The following is a 19,151-nucleotide window of genomic DNA, read 5'->3' as shown; positions in this document are numbered from 1 at the left end:
GATTTAATTTATTATAAAAGACAATTACATACATCTGTAGCTGTGTGTATAAGCATATGAACTAGTCTCCAAAGCTATACATACATGACTATGTTAATTCTGAGTTGTGGGCTTATGTATTATTTTTATTTATTTCTTATAAATTTATGTTTTCCTCTTCCTTTTAATAAAGGAAATATGTTCCTTTAAGTTATAAATGAATAACTTTAGTTAAAATCAATTTAAATTTGTTTTATATTTGAAGTTGATAACTTACAAAACACTTTATTGATTTTTTTTTTTCCTGCAAAAAACTTTATTGTTTACACTTGGTTCAGGGCTTCTTAGATGGCTACAATCTGGTCATTAGAAAGATGCTTCCTGGCTGGAGGAACTCAGGCAGAAACCTGGATGTTAGAGGGATAGAGCCCCCCCACCCCATGGCCTCTGGGCTCCCAGGGTTCTTACTCGTGCTTGAGCGTGAGTCTTTTGAAGAGATACTCGCCTAGCCTGGCTTGCAGACCAGTTAGCCTGTGGAGGTTGGTCAGGTGGTCATCTATCTTTTTGATCAGTTTCACCTCCTCATCTAAGAAATTGTTCTTCAGGAAGTCACAGAGATGGGGGTCTGTGTTGGCAGATCCCAACGGGCCTGGTTCAGGCTCTTCTCCAGGACATGGGCCTCTTCCATGGCATCCAGGGTATTACCCCACTCATCTTTGGAAGGCTTCTGAATGCCTTGGAAGAGGCCGCAGCTGCAAAGCTGGTTTTGCATCTTCAAGAGATGCTTGGTGTCCTCCCACTTTTCCTTTAACTCACAGAAGGAGTGGTCCATGCCCTTCAGGGTCACATCATCTTGATCTTAATAGTAGCCCAGAGAGAGGTAGGTGTAGGAGGCCTGCAGCTGCAGGTTGACCAGGCGGTTAACAGAGGCCTCTACTTCAGTGTAATAATTCTGATGGATCTAGGAGGTCATGGTTGGTCTACACAAAGGAGCTAACCACAAAAAAAGGTGTTAGCTGCTCCCAGAAGCGGGGGATGGCCAAGAAGTTAGTCCTGGAGGTTGCACCTGTAGAAGCAGTTGGCAGGTGGTCAACACTGAGGAAATGTAGGGAATTGTCTGTTCCATTCAAACACTGTTAAAACAAGAAACGGATCTGGGTGTCTGCCCGGCCCGCTGTCATATTGATACTTTTGAAAGACGTTTGTGCAAAAGAATGAAAGGTAAAATCTCAAAAAACTTTAAACTTGTTCAACAAGTGAAGCTTGTTCTGTTTTCCATTGGTTGTGGAGCCTATTTTCATAATTAACTCATTAATTCTCTCTCTTCTGCTCTTTCCCAATACCTGGATAGCATTTCCTTGATCCAGGAAGGTATACCAACTCAAATTCGATGTCTCATGGAGGGAATGACACAGTAGGACAAAAAGTGAAAACTTGAGGTGATTCTCAGATTGAGTTGCAAAATAAGTTTTTAAAATTTGGGAACCAGTGGCAATTTGTGTTCATTCGTGACTGAAGACTAGGTTGCATGATATGCATTTCCTAACCATAGCTTTATGATGAGAAATGGAAAGACAGGTTATCCATTTTCCCTTATGCCATCCCACAAAACTCCTTGGCCACACCCAGAGTTAGACACAGCCCTAGAGAAATTGGAGGGAATCTAAACTGACATTGAAAACTTGAATTAAATGAATTACTTTTTAGTTAACTGAGATTCTATTTCTCCCACCTGCTGAAATGAGAGTTAGAAATAGAGATTATTTTCATTTATTAAAAAAAAAAGCAATTTACATTATTTTGCTGAGTATGTAGTCAGAAGTTAATATTTGCAACATTTATGGCCTGAAGTCAGAGGGTGTATACTACTTTTTTTCCCCTGATTTGTCCTCAAATCCTATTCAAATATAATTAGATATATTTTGCTTGTTGAGAGAAGAGGTATTGGATGGAAAATTCCACGTAGTAGTCTCTAGTTCTTGGCTCTAAACCACACAAGAAAATCTTGATTATGAATCTAATAGCCTTCTTTAAGCATCCATTCATCTGAATTGACAACATATAAAGCCTGTTTGTCCTGGAAGGCAAATAAATTAAGTGTACGACATTGTATTAAGCATTAACACTGAGGACAGTGTTCATTTTTGTTAAAATTGCTGTCAAGTGTTCAGATACAAGCATTTTTCTTTTGTTCATTCATTTGGTCAAAATAAATTTACCATATGAACAAACATTTTATTAAGTGACCCATCCCAGAGCTCATTGTTTTATTAGTTGACAGGTGGGAGTACTGGAAGTAAAAGACTGATGGAGAGGTCCTTTAGAATCTGCAAGATCCTATAAGCAGTCAGGCCCATGGAGAACCAACTATCCTGATAACTAGAGCCCAGCCTGTATTACCTACTGATTATGCTTTTGACTCTTCATCAAACCTATTGTTAGCACAGGTGGCTGAATCCTCATTTCCAAACCATTTCAGTTCCTTGACCCTCCTCAGTCTCATGTTGCTTGACTCTGTCTTTAGTTCCATTGTCTATTGGCTTAGATATCTTTGCCTTTCTGATGGCAGGATAATCAATTTTTGCCTAAGTAATATCACTGAGAGGTCTTTTTTCATATTGTATAATCCTTTTTTCATACTATTTGTATTAAAAATGTCATCGTATTTGGGACAACATTTTATTCTTCATCATTTCTGATGAACAATAATGCTCATTTAAGGAAACTCTGAATTTTTAGGCTTTTAAAGTATCTTAGAAGCTTATCTTCCTTTTACAAGTCTATTCCAGAATATTCTAAGGATGTTTTTGTCTAAATATACACAAATAAAGTGGATAATTGTTGCTACTGCTAAAAATGTTCAATGGCAAAGAAACAAGTTTCAGAACAGTGTGAATACAGTGTTATTATCTGTGGAATGGGAAAGTATATTTATATGTACCTTTATATAAGAGAATTTTTTTTTAATGAACATGGAAACTGTTCAGGTTAGTTGACTGTGGGGTGCTGAGAGTTTTGAATGGAAGGAAACTTCTTTTTCATTAAATTCATCTTTTCATAATATTTGTCTTACTGTTTTTAACTACATCCATGGATTCATTTTTAAATTTTAAATAAATCCTACAAATATATATTTAAAATACCTTATTAATTACTTATGCTAATTCTTTTATTTTTAAAGATAAGGAAGCAGTATCAGGAAGTTTATGGCTTCATCATAATCATATAATAAGTAGTGGTGCTGAATCTTGATTCTTCAGTGACTGTTCTTCTTCTGTACTACTTTAAGCAGAGTAGAGGTCTCAGAAAATATAGTCTTGAGGAAATCATATACTCTAAAAGGATCTTTTGTATATGCTATACTTCATAGTATATAAATGTATGTATATTCATATATTTTATATAAACCAAACTTGTTTGTTTTATTACCATTATTTCCCTTTAAATTTTAATGTATTTAATGCAGTGCTTCTCAAAATTTTGTGCGCCTATATTTTTTTAAGGCAACACCAAAACAACAGCTCAGGTTGACTAATTCCACTGAATAAAATTGTGATTTTGAGTCAATATGATATATTTAGTATCCTATTAAGATAGCCTGTAAAATGAAAATTCATTTTTTAAAAGCAAACTCCTTCACATCATAACTTTCATCATTTAATTTTAAATTGTTTTCTTTTCAAGATATACCTGTTGAAATGGAAGTCATATTATACAATTGAAATTGATATGTATGGTGTTTTATTAAGGGTGTAAAAATTGGGTATGCATAAATGGTTCTGGGGAAATTTGAAACAATCACTGTTGTGCTAATAACATTGTAAATACCATATCTCAATAGCAATGCTAATTAAAAATGCAGTTGTATTTGGTAATGTTCATAGTTATGAGATTAAGAAAGAGATGGTTGCTTAGATACTGCTTTTTGGAATGTTTATTTTAAATATTCATTGGAAAATGAAAAAAATGCCAATAATGAGAAACAATATTTTAGTTTTCTAATGTAACAATAGTGGTATCTTAAGAAAAGTTGACCTTCTAGATAAGCATTTCTACTATTGATCTCTCCCATTATCTTTATTTGTTGTGACTTTGAAAAAATTATAAATCTTTATTTCCATCTAGGTTGATTGTTTTGGAAAAGACTACTGCTTTTAGAAATATACAACTTTGGCTTTATGTACAATAAAAAGTAGCTTTATTGCAAAATTAAAATAATTTTCTACCACTGCATAATTTAATAGAAATGATAGTAATACAATTTTAATGCTTACTGGAAGCATGGAAGAGATTTATTTGCAAATGCTTAAAAAATTAAAGCAAAGGTAAAGGTATGGTTTATCATAGAATTTCCTATTAATATCATAGAAAGAATTAAACCTTTAGAATATTTTAAAAATTATTTCTACTTTTATAGTTGTAATAAGACAAAGGAGTTTGTTCATAGATCTGACTAAAATAAAACTATATTTCACCCAATTTGTTCTTTTGGTTTAATAATCTTTTTAAGTACTGATTTGATCAAGTTAACAAATTGCAAAAAAGAAAACCAAATCAGAATGATTTCCTTAGGATTGATGTTCAGATAAACAAAGAAATATCCATGTTGGTTTGGCATCCACCATTTTGGCTTTAGGATCACACTTTTACTTGCTGGCCTGATTTTCATTAATCCTGATTGTTTTTTCTGACATAGTTTTGTCATATTTAGTCTTCTATTCAGAGAGGCACAGAACACTGGGTAATCAAAATGGACACTAACTAGTCAAGCATTAACCAAATGCAAGGGCTGAATAAACCAATCAGAAAAGATACTGGCTCTAAGAGCCAACGGTCTTTTTCCCTAGCTAGCAGTCTTGACTGCACCTTTATTCTTCTTGATTATTGGAGCTGCTTCTTAATTGACGTCCTTGCCTTCACTTTCTGTACACACCACATACTCACATATTCCTCTTTTAAAATATCACTATCTTACCATTTTTCTGCTCAAGACCCTGTCTCCTGTTAAGAACTTGAGTGAGGGGGATGAGCATCCCTGGCACTGAGGGATCACTACCAAGTACCAGCTGATGATGTAACTAGAAAATGACCTTGAATAAAAGGGTCAACTGAGACCAGCAGAATATCTCAGTCTACATATAATACCAGGAGTTAAAAATGCTTTTTGACCTGAATCAAGGGGGAAATGGAAAGGACAAATGAGTTTATATGGCTATGAGTCTCCAAAAAAGAGCCAGGAGGTTATCAGAGGGGTTTCCCTTATGCACACCTCAGCAGAGTACCCGAGACAGATAAAGTAGATACAATCCCGGGTACTGGTTCTTTTGAGGGCTACAGAGACCCACAGGTTCTATGGTCATGGCAGATGGAGTTCAGTGCCATGTCAGTTGGCCCTTCTTTGGACTTTGTGTTTCTGTGTGATGGAGCCGGACTCAGATGTGATCTTTTTTCACAAGCCTCTCCTGTTACTTTTATCAAAACTGTAGTTGGTGCTGGGGTTTAATATATACCCAGGGCATCTGAATCTCTGGACTGACCATATGATAGCCAGGCCATGAACCTCAACAGACTTCAGCTCCTACACTCTGGTTTATTGGACTTACCCCACTCAGCTAATGTGGAGTTGAAGAAGGTCAACCACCACACCATGGAGCCAAGAGTGCCTACAACTGAAAGCAGGAGGATTGCATCTAGCATCCATGTGGAATCTAAGCCCCCTCTTGATATAGATGTGGAGTGGACACAACCATTCCAAGGTCCACAGGATGGAGGAATAGAATATGGATTAGAGTGGACTTACTGATATTCTATTCATGAATTATTGTGATTAGTAATCGAAGAAAATGTGGCATTGGTGTGGAGAAAGTGGCCATGGTGGCTGCTGGGTGTGGGGAATGGGAGGAAGAGATGAGATGTGGAGGCGTTTTCGGGACTTGGAGTTGTCCTGGGTGATGCTGCAGGGACAGTTACTGGACATTTTATGTCCTCCCATGGCCCACTGGATGGAACGTGGGAGAGTGTGGACTATGATGTGGACCATTGACCATGAGGTGCAGCGGTGCTCAGAGATGTATTCACCAAATGCAATGAATGTCTCATGATGATGGAGGAGATTGTTGCTATGGGGGGAGGAGTGGGGGGTATATGGGGACCTCATATTTTTTGAATGTAATATTAAAAAAATAAATAAAGACAAAAAAAAAAAAGAACTTGAGTGAGTTTTCAAGGCCATAGAGTACTCCTTCATGGTCATTTCTTTTCTTGAGGCTCCCAACATGCAGCTTCAGTTTTGTGTTCTTATTTGTGCCACTTGAATTTTGCAATTTGATTTCTCCTCCAGAACTATACTGCTCCATCTTCCTTTGTCCTGTCTATTCAAATTCTGCATTTCTTCCAGTGAAGAGCCTGAGATTTTCCTCTTTAAGAGTCTAACTAATCCCACCCATGCATTTCATGCAGTTTTCTTGGCACTTCCAAAAAGCTTTACAATTTACAGTATATAAACACATTTACATACTTTTCAGCTATTAAAATGATAATTATGAGGATTCTAGACTTTTGTAAACTATGTATGGTACATTGTTAAGTGAGGAGGATAAACTGTAAATGGTTCCCCTTAAAATTTTAATGCAGTACTTATCAAACTTTAGTGTATGTAACACTCCTCAGAGATGCTTATATAAATACACAGAGATTCTATGTACAAATGAGGTCTTTGCTCATGGGTACTCACACATGAAACCAACTGGAAGTGAAGAGATCAAAAGTCTAACATGATTCTGAAAGAGCTGTCTTGCCAAAGTTAAGTGCAAATCTAGCCTGAAACTTTTCAATTTGCACTGATAAGTAAAATCTATGTACCTTAAAATGGTACCGACATGTGCTAGAGTTTTGTAGCTACCAGGAGTGAAATGCTCTCAAATGCTCACCTAGGTGGCACAGTCAGAGGCCATGGAGTACAGTGGACCAAGAAAATCACCCAGAATGGTAAACAAGATATTTCCAAAATAGTTAACCAAGGACTTATTCCCTGCTGGGCCTGGGAGCTTTTCTTATTCTCACACAACAGGACCAGGAACTACTGTGTTTTCCTACTGTCGCATTTTCTTTATGGATCCCCCGACCCTGCCCCACCTCACTGCCAGCCCCCATGGTATCTGTTTCTTTGTAATCATTGTTTTGGAGTCCTGAGTGTAGATAACATCTCTTTTTGCTAGATCATGAGACAACTCATTAGGCTCTGTTGGAGGGACTGAATGTTGGCCAGTGGCCTTGGACATTAGGATGGATAAAATGTCTGGATATGACATTGGTGTTTTCTCTTTAGTGAAGGACAAATGTGTATTCTTTTTGTAGGAGAAGAGAGAGAATGGATGCTTGGTTGACCAAAGGGGAAATTATGCTTATACAGTGTCCATTCTTCCCTGTATCACTAAAACAACACTGAAGATTTCCCAGCATCCACTGAAGGCAGAAGTGGCCAATGATATTAAATATAAGTTTTGATATATGGCTTTTGGAAAATACGTCCTAAGGTACTTGGAAAGTAGGTAGATGGTTTGAGTGTTAGTAGCCAAATTGGGTCAATTTGACCTTGCTAATGGAAGCCACATACCAAGGATGGCAGAATATAAAGAAAGGAAGAGCCTGAATCCATGATAATAACTCAGAACTGCCTTAGTAGCTCTAGACCTTTAATTCTAGACTTTTTTTTTAACATAAAGGGTCAAATTTTATCTTGTTTAATTCTGGTCTTTATTATTATATTATGAGATGCAATTCCAAACCTATATATCTATTAACCTTTTTGTATTCCTGTTTGTAATTATTACTGACCTTTGAGAATTCTTTATATATTAATGATTGTAATGTTTTTTGGATTTTACATATATATGAAATATTTTTCCCAATTCATTTTTTATCCTTTAATGTTTTTTAGTACTTTTGATATACAATAGCAACATTTTATGTAATCATGTCTATTACTCTCTTTTACTGCTCTGCTTCATGGTTACAAAGTCCTATCCATCCTCAGGTTATAAAACGATTTACCTATTGTTTTAGTCAGAATAGACTATACTCAGCTACGGTTAATAAATTAACTTTGACATCTTAGTAAATTAACACAATAAAAGTTTATATTTTGTTTATATAAGGTCTGATGTGGGTCAGGTCATTTTATGCACTCTTGTACCTATGCCATCTGGAAAACTGGGCTTCCCAAATCACTGCAACAAACAAAAAAATAGAGAAAGTATCTTGGCTCTTAACTTCTTTGGCTTCAAGTGACACAAACCATTTCTGTTCACATTTTGTTAGTCATAGTTATATGATCCAAACCTGTCCCCTGCTCCCACCCTGCCTTTCGCTTCCTTACACTTTGCCCGCCTGTTCCTCGTAACCTCCCTGTATTATGGCCCTTCTCAGCAGCAGTTTGTGCTGCTGCCTCCCTCTGCCCCTCCTCCCAGCCACTGTTATCTTCCCCCTCCCAGCCGATCGCTGTTCTCCCCGCCTCATTTCAACCGCCCTCATCCCGAATCTGCCCCGGCACAACCTCGGAAACAACCCCCTCTGCCATCAATGGCTTACGTCATAAACCGCAGGTCCGCCCTTGCCTCTGCAGCCAATCCTCAGCTGCCCCGCGGACATGCCCCTCCCACAACCTCCCCGCCTCCATGACACTATAAAACCCCATGTACTTCCCGAATAAAATCAGACCTGCGCATAGACCTCGTCTCCGTGGTTTTTCTTCCATCGAACCGCGCGTCCCCCAAGCCTTGAGCCGCCCGCTGCCGCCCCGGTCCGGCCGTGGCGTAGGCCCGATCCCCGGCAGCGACTCGCCTGCAGCAACCTGCCTGCAGTGCCGCAGCGGAGGCCAACACAAACCTAACAGGATGGGAGGCTGCACAATGTAGAGAATCTCATCAATGTTTGATTGGAACCAGCAGTGTCTGCTACATCCCCTTTACATACTTTTGAATCCATGAGTAATTTATTGTGGTATATAATATCAGGCAGAGATCTGTATTGGTTGAGCAGAGCCAATGAATGTTGAGTCTAATTGTTTTAGTTTGCCAAAGGGCTCCTGATGCAAAGTACCAGAAAAAGTGTTGTTTTTATAAATGGTATTGATTTGGGGTAAAAGCTTACAGTTCCCAGGCTGTGTAAATCCCAACTCGAGGCACCATAAAAGGTGCTTTCTCACCTATATCCGCTGCCATGTGTTGAAGCAAGATGGTGGGAAATCTCTGTCTGGTCTCTGCCTTCCCCTCTGAGCTTCCTCTCTCAGGGTTGGCTGCTCTGCTTTCTTACCAATTTCAGCTGCAAACTGGCATAGAGCTTGTCTCTTTCCAGGCCTCTTATATCAGTCTTGGCTGTTCAGCTATCTTGCCAACCTCAGCTTTTAGCTATCAGTCATATAGCAGGGCTGGTCCCTTCTTGAGCTGCTCCATGGGCCAGACCTCTCGGGGACTTAAGCAATCTTCTCTCACTCACACTGCAAAATCAAATACGCTCGCTCCCTTTTTCTTCTGTCTGTCTATATGAGTCCACTTATATGGGACCCAGCAAGGGGGCAGGGACTCAACCAGACTCATGACCCACTGACATAGTCCAACCAAAAGCCCTAAAGCAATCTCATTAAGTAATCAAGTAATCTAATCAAAGGTCCCTCTGACTGAAATTAATGTAATCAAAGGATATCACACTAGATGAATAGATTAGTTTACAAGCACAATATTTCTCTTTTTGGGGTTCATAAAATAATTTCAAGTTGCCACACTAAGTAAGACAGGCTCTTCAAGAAAACCCTTTAAGGAAAGCAGTGTTTGCCAGCTTGCCTTAAATACAGAAAGCAGTTGCTCTTCAAGAAGACCTTGCCCTTCTGAGACTGTATGATAAGTGAAAACACCTGTCCTTTTAGTTCTAATGAACAGGGGACATTTGCATCTGAAGAAACCTGTATGGTTTATTACTGCACTATGTCCTAAAGGTATTATATTATGTATTAAATTTTCATTTATGTTTGAATATATCCCTGGCCTCTGTATTCTATCCTGTTGGTTTATTGTGTATCTTTATACCAATACTAAACTATTAACATCTGGTAAAGTGAGTACCCCTGCCTTGTTATTCTTTCAAATCTCTAAAATCTGCAAGTCAGATCTGTGAAAAGCCCTGTTAGGATTTTGATTGGATTCTGATGAATTTATAGATCCATTTGTAGAGAACTGACAATTTGATAATACTGGGCTTTCCCCATATGCCTTTCACTTACTCAGTTTCTACCTATGTCTTTTTGCAATGTTTCATATTTTTTTGAATGGACTATTTTTTCCTATTATGTGATAAAATTTGTTAGCTCCAATGTTTAGAAATGTAATTAAAGTTCATACATGGACCTTATATCCAGAAACATTGTTGAACTCTATTATTAGTTCTAAGAATTTGTCTATAAATTCTCTTGGATTTTCTATGAATACAATTATATCTTTGAAATAAAGATTTTTTTCAAAATGATATACCGCACTTTTGGTGGATTATTTATTATATTGACTAAATCTTCATCCTTTTCTTGTCACTGATTGTTGTAGTTTGAAGTATGTACTATAGGAAAACATATTCTTAATCTTAATTCATTCCTATGATTGTGAACCCATTATAAATAGGAATTTTGAAGATGTTATTTTTAGTTAGGGTTGGACCAGCTGAATCAGGTAGGGCTTTAATTTGTATTCCCAGAGTCCTTTATAAGCAGAATGAACTTTAGCTATAGAGAGAAAAAGCCAAGACAGAAGCAAAAATTCAGAAGTCAAGGGAAACTGGAAGAGAAAAGAAAGGATATCACCATGTAATGTAAAAGCCAAGTCAATTCCAAGCCAATCTCACAAGATTTTCCAAAATTCCCAGAATGCCTCTGTCTTTGAGGATAAAGCATGGCCTTGCTATCACCTCATTTTGGACTTCTATCTCAAAATTGTGAGCCAATGAATTAATGTTGTTTAAACCCAACCTATTGTATGGTATTTGTTTTAGCAGCTGGAAACTAATATACCATCTTTTAACATTACTTCATTTTTCCCCCCTCTTTCTTTTCTTTTATTTCTGTGAAAAATGTTTCTATATTATCTTTATCCACTTTTTAAAATTTGGAAGCATAGGGTGAATTACTATTCTTTTCGTGGCGAGAAACTGCATTTCTGGCTGAGAAGTTTCAATATCAAAACAAATCAATCATTTCCAATTTAATAAAAAATGAGAGCAATTGTAGTTGTAATTCCAAGTTAAAAATATATTTTAACATTCATATGACATGATTAAAATGGAAGATTTTCCAAGAAAAAAAAATAATACTGGAGAGAAGAGATATGTACTTCTAGGTATTAAAATTCACTATGAAATTATTCTGATCAAAGCAATGCTCAAGCAAAGGGGAGCGAAGGAATAAAGCATTGAGGAAGAAATCTGAGAGTATCTGCTTATATTTATAGGCGGCATTCCAATTCAGTGTGGGAGGAATGAGTTATTTATAAGATATTGCTAAGAGAACAGATTTTGAATGAATATAATTACTTATCTATCTCACAACACATATGATAATCATTCCAGATAAACTTCTATGTAAAAATTATTAATACTCAAAAAATCATGGAAGTCCATGCAATTAGGGATAGGGTAGGTATAAATCTAATAAGCTACAACGTAAGCAATTAATGGCTATCATTGAATTTTTTAAAAAGATTTTTTCAGACCAAAAGCACATACAGGGAGAAACTAATGACAGCACACTATGATTGCCAACATTTTGCTAAGGAAAGACAATGATTTAATAAATAATGGGGAACTGATAAAAAATGGTCTAGGTGGAGTTGCTATAACGTTCTACAGGAGACATAACTGAGAATTTTAAAAAGTAAATTATTTGCTTACAATCACAAAACAAGCAGGATATGGGGAAATAATTCAAACCCTTACCTGCCTCATTCCAAACCAGGTGATTTTATAAGTGATATCTTAAATGTTGATTGATCAATAGCTCTGTTTTTCTATTCCTTTGTGTCACAAATAATAGGTAAGTTCTAAGAAAGACTAATTATTTAATTAAACTGATGATGTTTAAGGTTTGGGGATATTTTTGCACTAACTGCAAGGGCATATGCTATACACCTAAATCTACTTATCTGTATGTTTTGAAGTCAGTACAATCTATAGGTTTTTTATACTATGACCTCTAAACAATGTCACTCTGACTCAGTTTCAAACAAAAGGGGTAGAAGAGCCCATGTCCAGGGAAATTATAAATGAGTCTAGCGCTATTCCATTGGGGAGCATATACGCCAAAGGCCCACTGACAGAACGCCAAGTTCTTGAGATTGTTTGCCCTGCTATGGTATCTAGATGTCTCTAGTGCCCTCTGTCCTTGATTTTTAACTCTCATTTGTTCTAAAGACTTTCACCTGTGTTATTTACTAGCATTATTAGAAGACTTTCTCTCTGCATTATTTTTAGGATTTTCTACAGTCTAAATTTTAAAAATAGCATGTCTACTGAATACTGTCCTGAAACATTGATTTATCTTATTGTTTTAAAACAAAACACCTTAGAGTTCCCCTGATTAGTCATATAATTTTAGTTCTTTAATATATTCAAAAGGATTATTTAATGACCAGAAAAGGAATAGTATATGAAGTCTTAATATTGGGTTACGATAATGTATGTCAGGAATGGCAGATAGGTGTCAATCAGTTGGCTAAAGATCTTGGCACTTATTGAAAAGTTGATTTCTGAGCCACATCTAGGCACAGCAGGAATTTTGCCTTGATTCATTAGTGATGACTGCCATGGATGCAAGACTGGAGTGTGCTGGCAATTATGTCACATATTTGATATGTCCGTTCTAAATGATTTACAAAAAAACTTAAACCATAATGCTCTTGGGGAATAGGAAATTTCTGTTGATTGCATTTCCTGATTACCATGTAGTTAGTCAGAAAATAGTTTGTTTCAATATTTGGTGTTGTAGCTGTTTGATATTATTTATGAATTCCAAAAAGAAATATTGGACTATGTTTGTAAGCTGATCTTTTCCTCTGGTTATGTTAGATTATATTGGATTCAGAGGTTTGCTTGATTAAGTAATCATGTAAACCTCTTGTGTCAGTAGGGTGTCGAGTCCCCATCCTTTGGAGGGTGGGGATTCACAGATAAAAGATACGGCAAAGGATAGAATTGGGAGCTTTTAATATTGGAGTTTTGATGTTGGAGTTTGATGCTGAAGCTGGAGCCCCAGGGAGAGAGAGCATTTTGCCTGATAGTCTACAGCTGACCTTGTGGAGAAAACAGAGGAGCTGAGCCCAGAGGAACCCAGGAAGCCTGAACCCTCGCAGATGTCAGCAGCCATCTTGCTCCAACACGTGGAAATAGACTTTGTTGAGGGAAGTAACTTATGCTTTATGACCTGGTATCTGTAAGCTCCTACCTCAAACAAACAGCCAGCAGTTTTCTGGTATTTTGCATCAGTATCCCTTTGGCTAACTAATACAGGTGTCAAAAATACTTTTAAAAGGAATAGCATCAAATTCCTGCCTTGGTAATTCTGAGCATAAGAATCTTAGTTGGTAACTCAACATTCTTTTACAAATCTAAGTCATCATTTTTCTATCACTTTCCTTAGAATAAAGATGAGATTAAATTGATTGGAATTTAGGACATCCACTAAAAATGCTCTTTGCCATTTGTTGGATTTTTTGCTCTATTCCTGATACTTCGTGTTCTTTAAAAAAAGAAAAATAAGTGCTATATAAATAAGAGCTTCAGATAACCACACCTTGAATATACAAAACACCAATATCTATGGGAGTACAAGATGTTTACAATTATTTTTTGCTTGAGTTGGTAGAAAAATTCTCTAATAAAAATATGATTTCAGGGGAAAAACACCTGATGGTACAAAACCTTTTCAGATAGACTGAAATCTGTACAATCATTTATGTAAAAGGTGGACTTCTGGAGGAAGATGAGCTTCATAAACTTTCACCAGTGTTCCTAGAAAATGATACTGCAAGGCAATAAGGAAAGAAACAGAAGTATGATGTTATCTATAAATTCTCTTATCTCTTGCTCTCTGTTTTGAGATACTAAGCATACTAGCAATTTTTATAATATTTCTGTTAGAGAATAGATGTGGTCCTTTTCTCAACACCTTCCCTAACCCTGCCCTTTCTCCCATCAAAAAGGAAAGTTGCATTTGAATGTCACTACTGCCATTTATTGAGGTGACAAAAGAAGAGGTTGGCAACGGGATGTTGGATCAGTTCCTACCAACCTGTGAGAGTCCACTGTGAACATTTCTTCCCAATTCTGGGTTCATAACATCACATTGGTAGTTTGAAAATGGGCCAAAATAGAAGTATTTATTCCACAGATACCAGCAAATGTTACAAATCAGGCCCCACCTCCCACAGAGTTTGGGCTGGTAAACATTTACCAGCATATCACACTTTTGCACATACTTCAGGGCTTTCCAGCCACTGAATTCTAAGGTACTTGAGATTGTCCACGTCACCATAATAAACATTAGAGAGAAATATACAATTTTACATATATTCCAAATAGATGCTTAATTAATGAATCTAAGTTTTCCTAGAAGTCAAAGCAAGACTTAATGTTAATCAAGAAACTTCAGAGAAGTTTTCAGGGCAAATGAAATTATTTAATCTAATTTACAGAGGTCCTGACATAAAGCAATAAAAATGTTGGATACCAAATACCTGGAATAGTTTTATTTTTGTTTATTAGATATTAACTACCAATATTTTTATGTACAATAGTTCATCACCAGTGTGTTTAATCTCCATGCAGTTCATCTTCTTACAAAACATAAATATTTTACAAATGTGTACAGATATTGTACTGTAATGGGATCAGATATTCTACCATTTAGTTATTGGATTTATAAAATCACTACGAAATTTTTCTATTTGTCATGAGTACATACATTTATAACTCTGACACAAGATTTAAAAATGAAGGAAAACACATTATGGTCCCTTAGTAATGTGTGTTGACAGCTCCATTACAGTACCCACATGCCCAGGCACACTAAAACATGGCGGGTCAGTGATTTCTGCCCCTCTATCCCAATGAAAAAGCAGTATAAATGAATGCCTCCTTTCCTATAGAAAAAGAATGACCTATTTGCTAAGAGCAGATTACAGTTCAGTGGAAACCGGTTTAAACAGTATTATGCCCAGAAAATTAATACACCTTCACAACACTTCTTAGATATCAGGTTAGTTCCTCATCTATGGTTTACACGGTGATGATATAACCCACAAACAAAGTTGTTTGCTGTAGTGATAATAAATAGATGACTTGTGGTTTTAGCAGTTTTAAACCTTTTTCCTTTTTAACCTACAGATTTATTACAATATAGATAAGGTTTGGTAATATATGTGAATACGTCTAGTCTAAGGAGGGACTTATGTTGTTCATAAACAAAACAAAACAAAACAAACTGAAGGACTTATTTTGTTAAAATATTTCTCTGTCTAATTCTATTCTGCCCTTAACATAATACTTGCCTGGGAGATGTGCGTAATTCTTTTCTAATAATATTTTATTGTCCTATTCATATTTCTGACAATACAGGTATCTGTACATGTTCAGTTGAGGGAGTAATTACAAATCAGAAGTGTCTGGGGATGGCTGAAGCCTGAGGATAATAGTTGTGGAAATATTGAAAAAAAATTGAAGTTAGTTTGCCTGAATTATCCATTTTTGACTACCTCTATAGTTCAAATTCAAAGAAAAACAGCTCAAATCTCTAGCTTTTCATCTCATACTTTCTTACCTCAAAATTGAGTTGTAGAAATAGATGAGAAGTGACTTTGACTAAATTGCTTTTTGCTTGCTTAATGAGGTGAAATTCTGGTGTTTATTATCATTTCTCAAATGTAACTACCCATCAGTAATCACTACCAAGGGCAGAAATTTTTAAAGTGGTGTCTATCTGGATGCTTATATTGAACTTGACATATTTACCTATGTTTTCATAAATTCACAGTTTTAAATTTTTTTGAATATTTGGAGATTTTGTTTTTGAAAGAAATTAAATGCATCGCTCAACCGGTATCCCAGATGTGCATATTGGTCAACAAGAAGAAGTATTTATTTAGAGACCTAATAAGAAACAGGCAAATCAGCAGGGAACTGATGGAGTTAGTAGAAGAATTCTGTTGGTATAAAATTAATCCTGAATTATTGTGAATGTATGGTGTGACAGCTCAGTATAAAGCCCACAGCCATGGTCTTTCGAGGTGCTTGGGATATTTCACCATGAAAGAGAAGGATTTTTCCATTTCAGAGCCTTTGAAAATGTGACCATTTCCCCAAGGTATTCATTACAAACAAACCAAAAAAAAAAGATCAGTGAATTTATTTTCAATAATATAAAATTCTTGATGGTATGGTACAATAATCTCTAGAACAACATTTCTCCTTTGGTAACACTACTAACATAATATTTCATTACAGAAATAGCAATGATATTATGGGAGGACAATTGATTGATAGAAAAACACCCCAGCTGTACTTATGAATGGTCTAGAGTGTAAAAATGTAAAATAATTTTTTTGATATGTAAATCTGAAATTCACGTGCATATATATTTCGTTGGAATCAGTTTCCAGCAGTAGGAACTAAAGAGCCGATATATGGATTGTTTGATTTGAAAGACTATCTTTGTTCCTGTTAAATTTCTTCCTTTTACTCTTTACATCTGTTCTGCTTATTTAAAAGGACACCTAGATTTAACTTCTGATTCTCCATTTGTCATTTTATACAATTTGGCCGGTCTGTCTGCTTGGGCAGCAATTTTCCAATGGAAAGCCTCCATGTTTCTTCATTGCTAGAGCTGCAGTCTCTTTTGAAGGAGAACATTTCCCTTGGGGAGTAACAGTGCAGTCTTACAGTGTTTCCATGTAATATATATCTCAAATATATATCAATGTACTAGGAATATTCATTGAAATTGTAATAATGCCCACTAACATTATGAGAACTTACACCATGTGCCAGACTGCACTTTATATCCCTCTGAAGTAAGTCATGTTATTACTACTATTTTACAGATGGAGAAGCTGAAACAGAGAGAGTCCATGTGACTTGTTCAGGGTGACCCAGTTAGTAAATGATAGAACCAGGATCAAAATTCAGGTACTCTAGTTTCAGTCTCTGTATCTTAATCTCTTTCAGAATCACAGTTATAAAGAACTGGAAAGAAAATTCTCAAAACGTGATGTCTAAATTCTCTTTAACCTTCAAAGTAGCAAAGTTTGTTTTTGGTTAATCACTGAAGTTTAAAACCATGGCATCATCTTTGATCCTATTTCACTTATTTCTATGTCTAATCAGTTATCAATTTCTATAATGTCTTCTGCAATGTGTCTTGAATCTGAGTCCAGCCTTCCATCTCCATTGCCAGTTCCAGTCTCTTTCACTCTAATCCATTTTTTTGTAATACTGTTGTATTGAGTCTAGCTCTACTCTGCTACAGCAAAGCAGGTTTGCTGACTATTCCCCAAAAATACCTTGCATGTTTTCACCAAATATGTTTTTTATGTTGTTTTCTACTATTAACACCTTATGTACTTTTTTTTTGAGATTGCAATTAGAACTGCTTGGTTGGGAATGATTTCTTTTGTGGTATATATTTTTTTATCTTTTCATTTTTATTCTAGTAACATATATACAACATAAAATTTCCCTCTTTTAACCACATTCACATATATAATTCGGTGCTATTAATTACATTAACAGTGCTGTGCTACCATCCATCCAAAGTTTACATTCAACCTAAATAGAAATTCTCTACAATTTAATCATTAATTCATCAATCCTTACCCCTAACCCAGCCCATGGTAATCTATATTCTAGATTCTAACCCTATTAATTTGCTTATTGTAATTTCATATCAGTGAGATCATACAATATTTGTCCTTTTGTGTCTGGCATATTTCACTCAATGTCTTCAAGTTTCATCCATGTTGTTGCATGAACCAGAACCTCACCCCTTTCAAGACATAATATTGTATAGATTACTGATTTTTCAGTATATATATATATGTATGTGTATACTTTTGAAGACATATATTAAAGGGACACTTTCTTCATGAAGCCTTTTCTTTACCCCCTAGCTAGACGAGAGGTCGATAACTTTAAACAGCCATAGCAACTATAATTTTCCCTCCTTAGATTGTAGATCAGGAGGTATTTTTGCAGCTTCTTTGAAAAATACAAAGCTTTATTGCTTTGCCTTTCATATTTAGATCACAATCCATATGGAATTGATTTTTGTCAATGGTGTGAAGTAGGGTGAAGATACTTTTTTGTTGTTGTTACTATGTAGATATCCAATTAATCCAGCACATTTTATTGAAAGGACTATCCACACCTCACAGCTTGGCATTGCCAATGTTTTATAAATTGGGTTTTCATAGATGTGTAGATCTCTTTCTGGACATGTCATTTATTCTATTATCCTACTTTTCTATTCATGCTCCAATAACATTCTGTCTTAATTAGTGTACCTTTATAGTATGTCTTGCTTATTTCTGCCCCTTTGAATTCTATATACATTACAGAATAAATGTGTCATTTTCCCGAAGAGAAAAATCTCTGTTGTGTTTTATTTGGGACTACATTAAATTTATAGCTCAATTGGGAAATGATTGACATAATTACAAAATTAGATTGAAAAACTGATTCTATATTGTATAGGAATGCAAATGACCAAGAAAAATCAAGAAAATATTGACAAAGAACTTATACTACCAGAAAGGAGTTTGAAGTTCTCATTCCAGGTCTGTTGGGAAATCAGTTATCTGATTTTTCCCCTTTTATGATAACCTGTCTTACGAATTTATTTTTCCTTGGGGTGTTTAAAAACCCTCTTTTTTATTATTGGCCTTTAACAATTATAATATTGTGTGACTAAATATATCTTTATTTTTTATCTCTTACTTGAGGTTCCTAAGACTTCATGCATCTGTGGTTGATGGCAGTTTTGTAAAATTCTTAGCTATTGTCTTTTAAGTATTGTTTCTCCTCCGTTAGTTCTCTCCTTTCCTCTGACACTTCAGTTATACATTCTTTGTATTTAATGACTATGCTAT

The 19,151-nt window shown here is 35.8% G+C and overlaps 1 pseudogene; it reads right to left on the bottom strand.

The window, feature by feature from the left end:
• Window positions 1-443: 443 nt before the first annotated feature.
• Window positions 444-952, bottom strand: LOC139439955 (ferritin light chain pseudogene; annotated as a pseudogene).
• Window positions 953-19,151: the final 18,199 nt, after the last annotated feature.

Source organism: Dasypus novemcinctus, chromosome 11, assembly GCF_030445035.2.
Source record: "Dasypus novemcinctus isolate mDasNov1 chromosome 11, mDasNov1.1.hap2, whole genome shotgun sequence".
NCBI lineage: Eukaryota > Metazoa > Chordata > Mammalia > Cingulata > Dasypodidae > Dasypus > Dasypus novemcinctus.
This window is presented reverse-complemented; position numbering and strand designations above follow the sequence as displayed.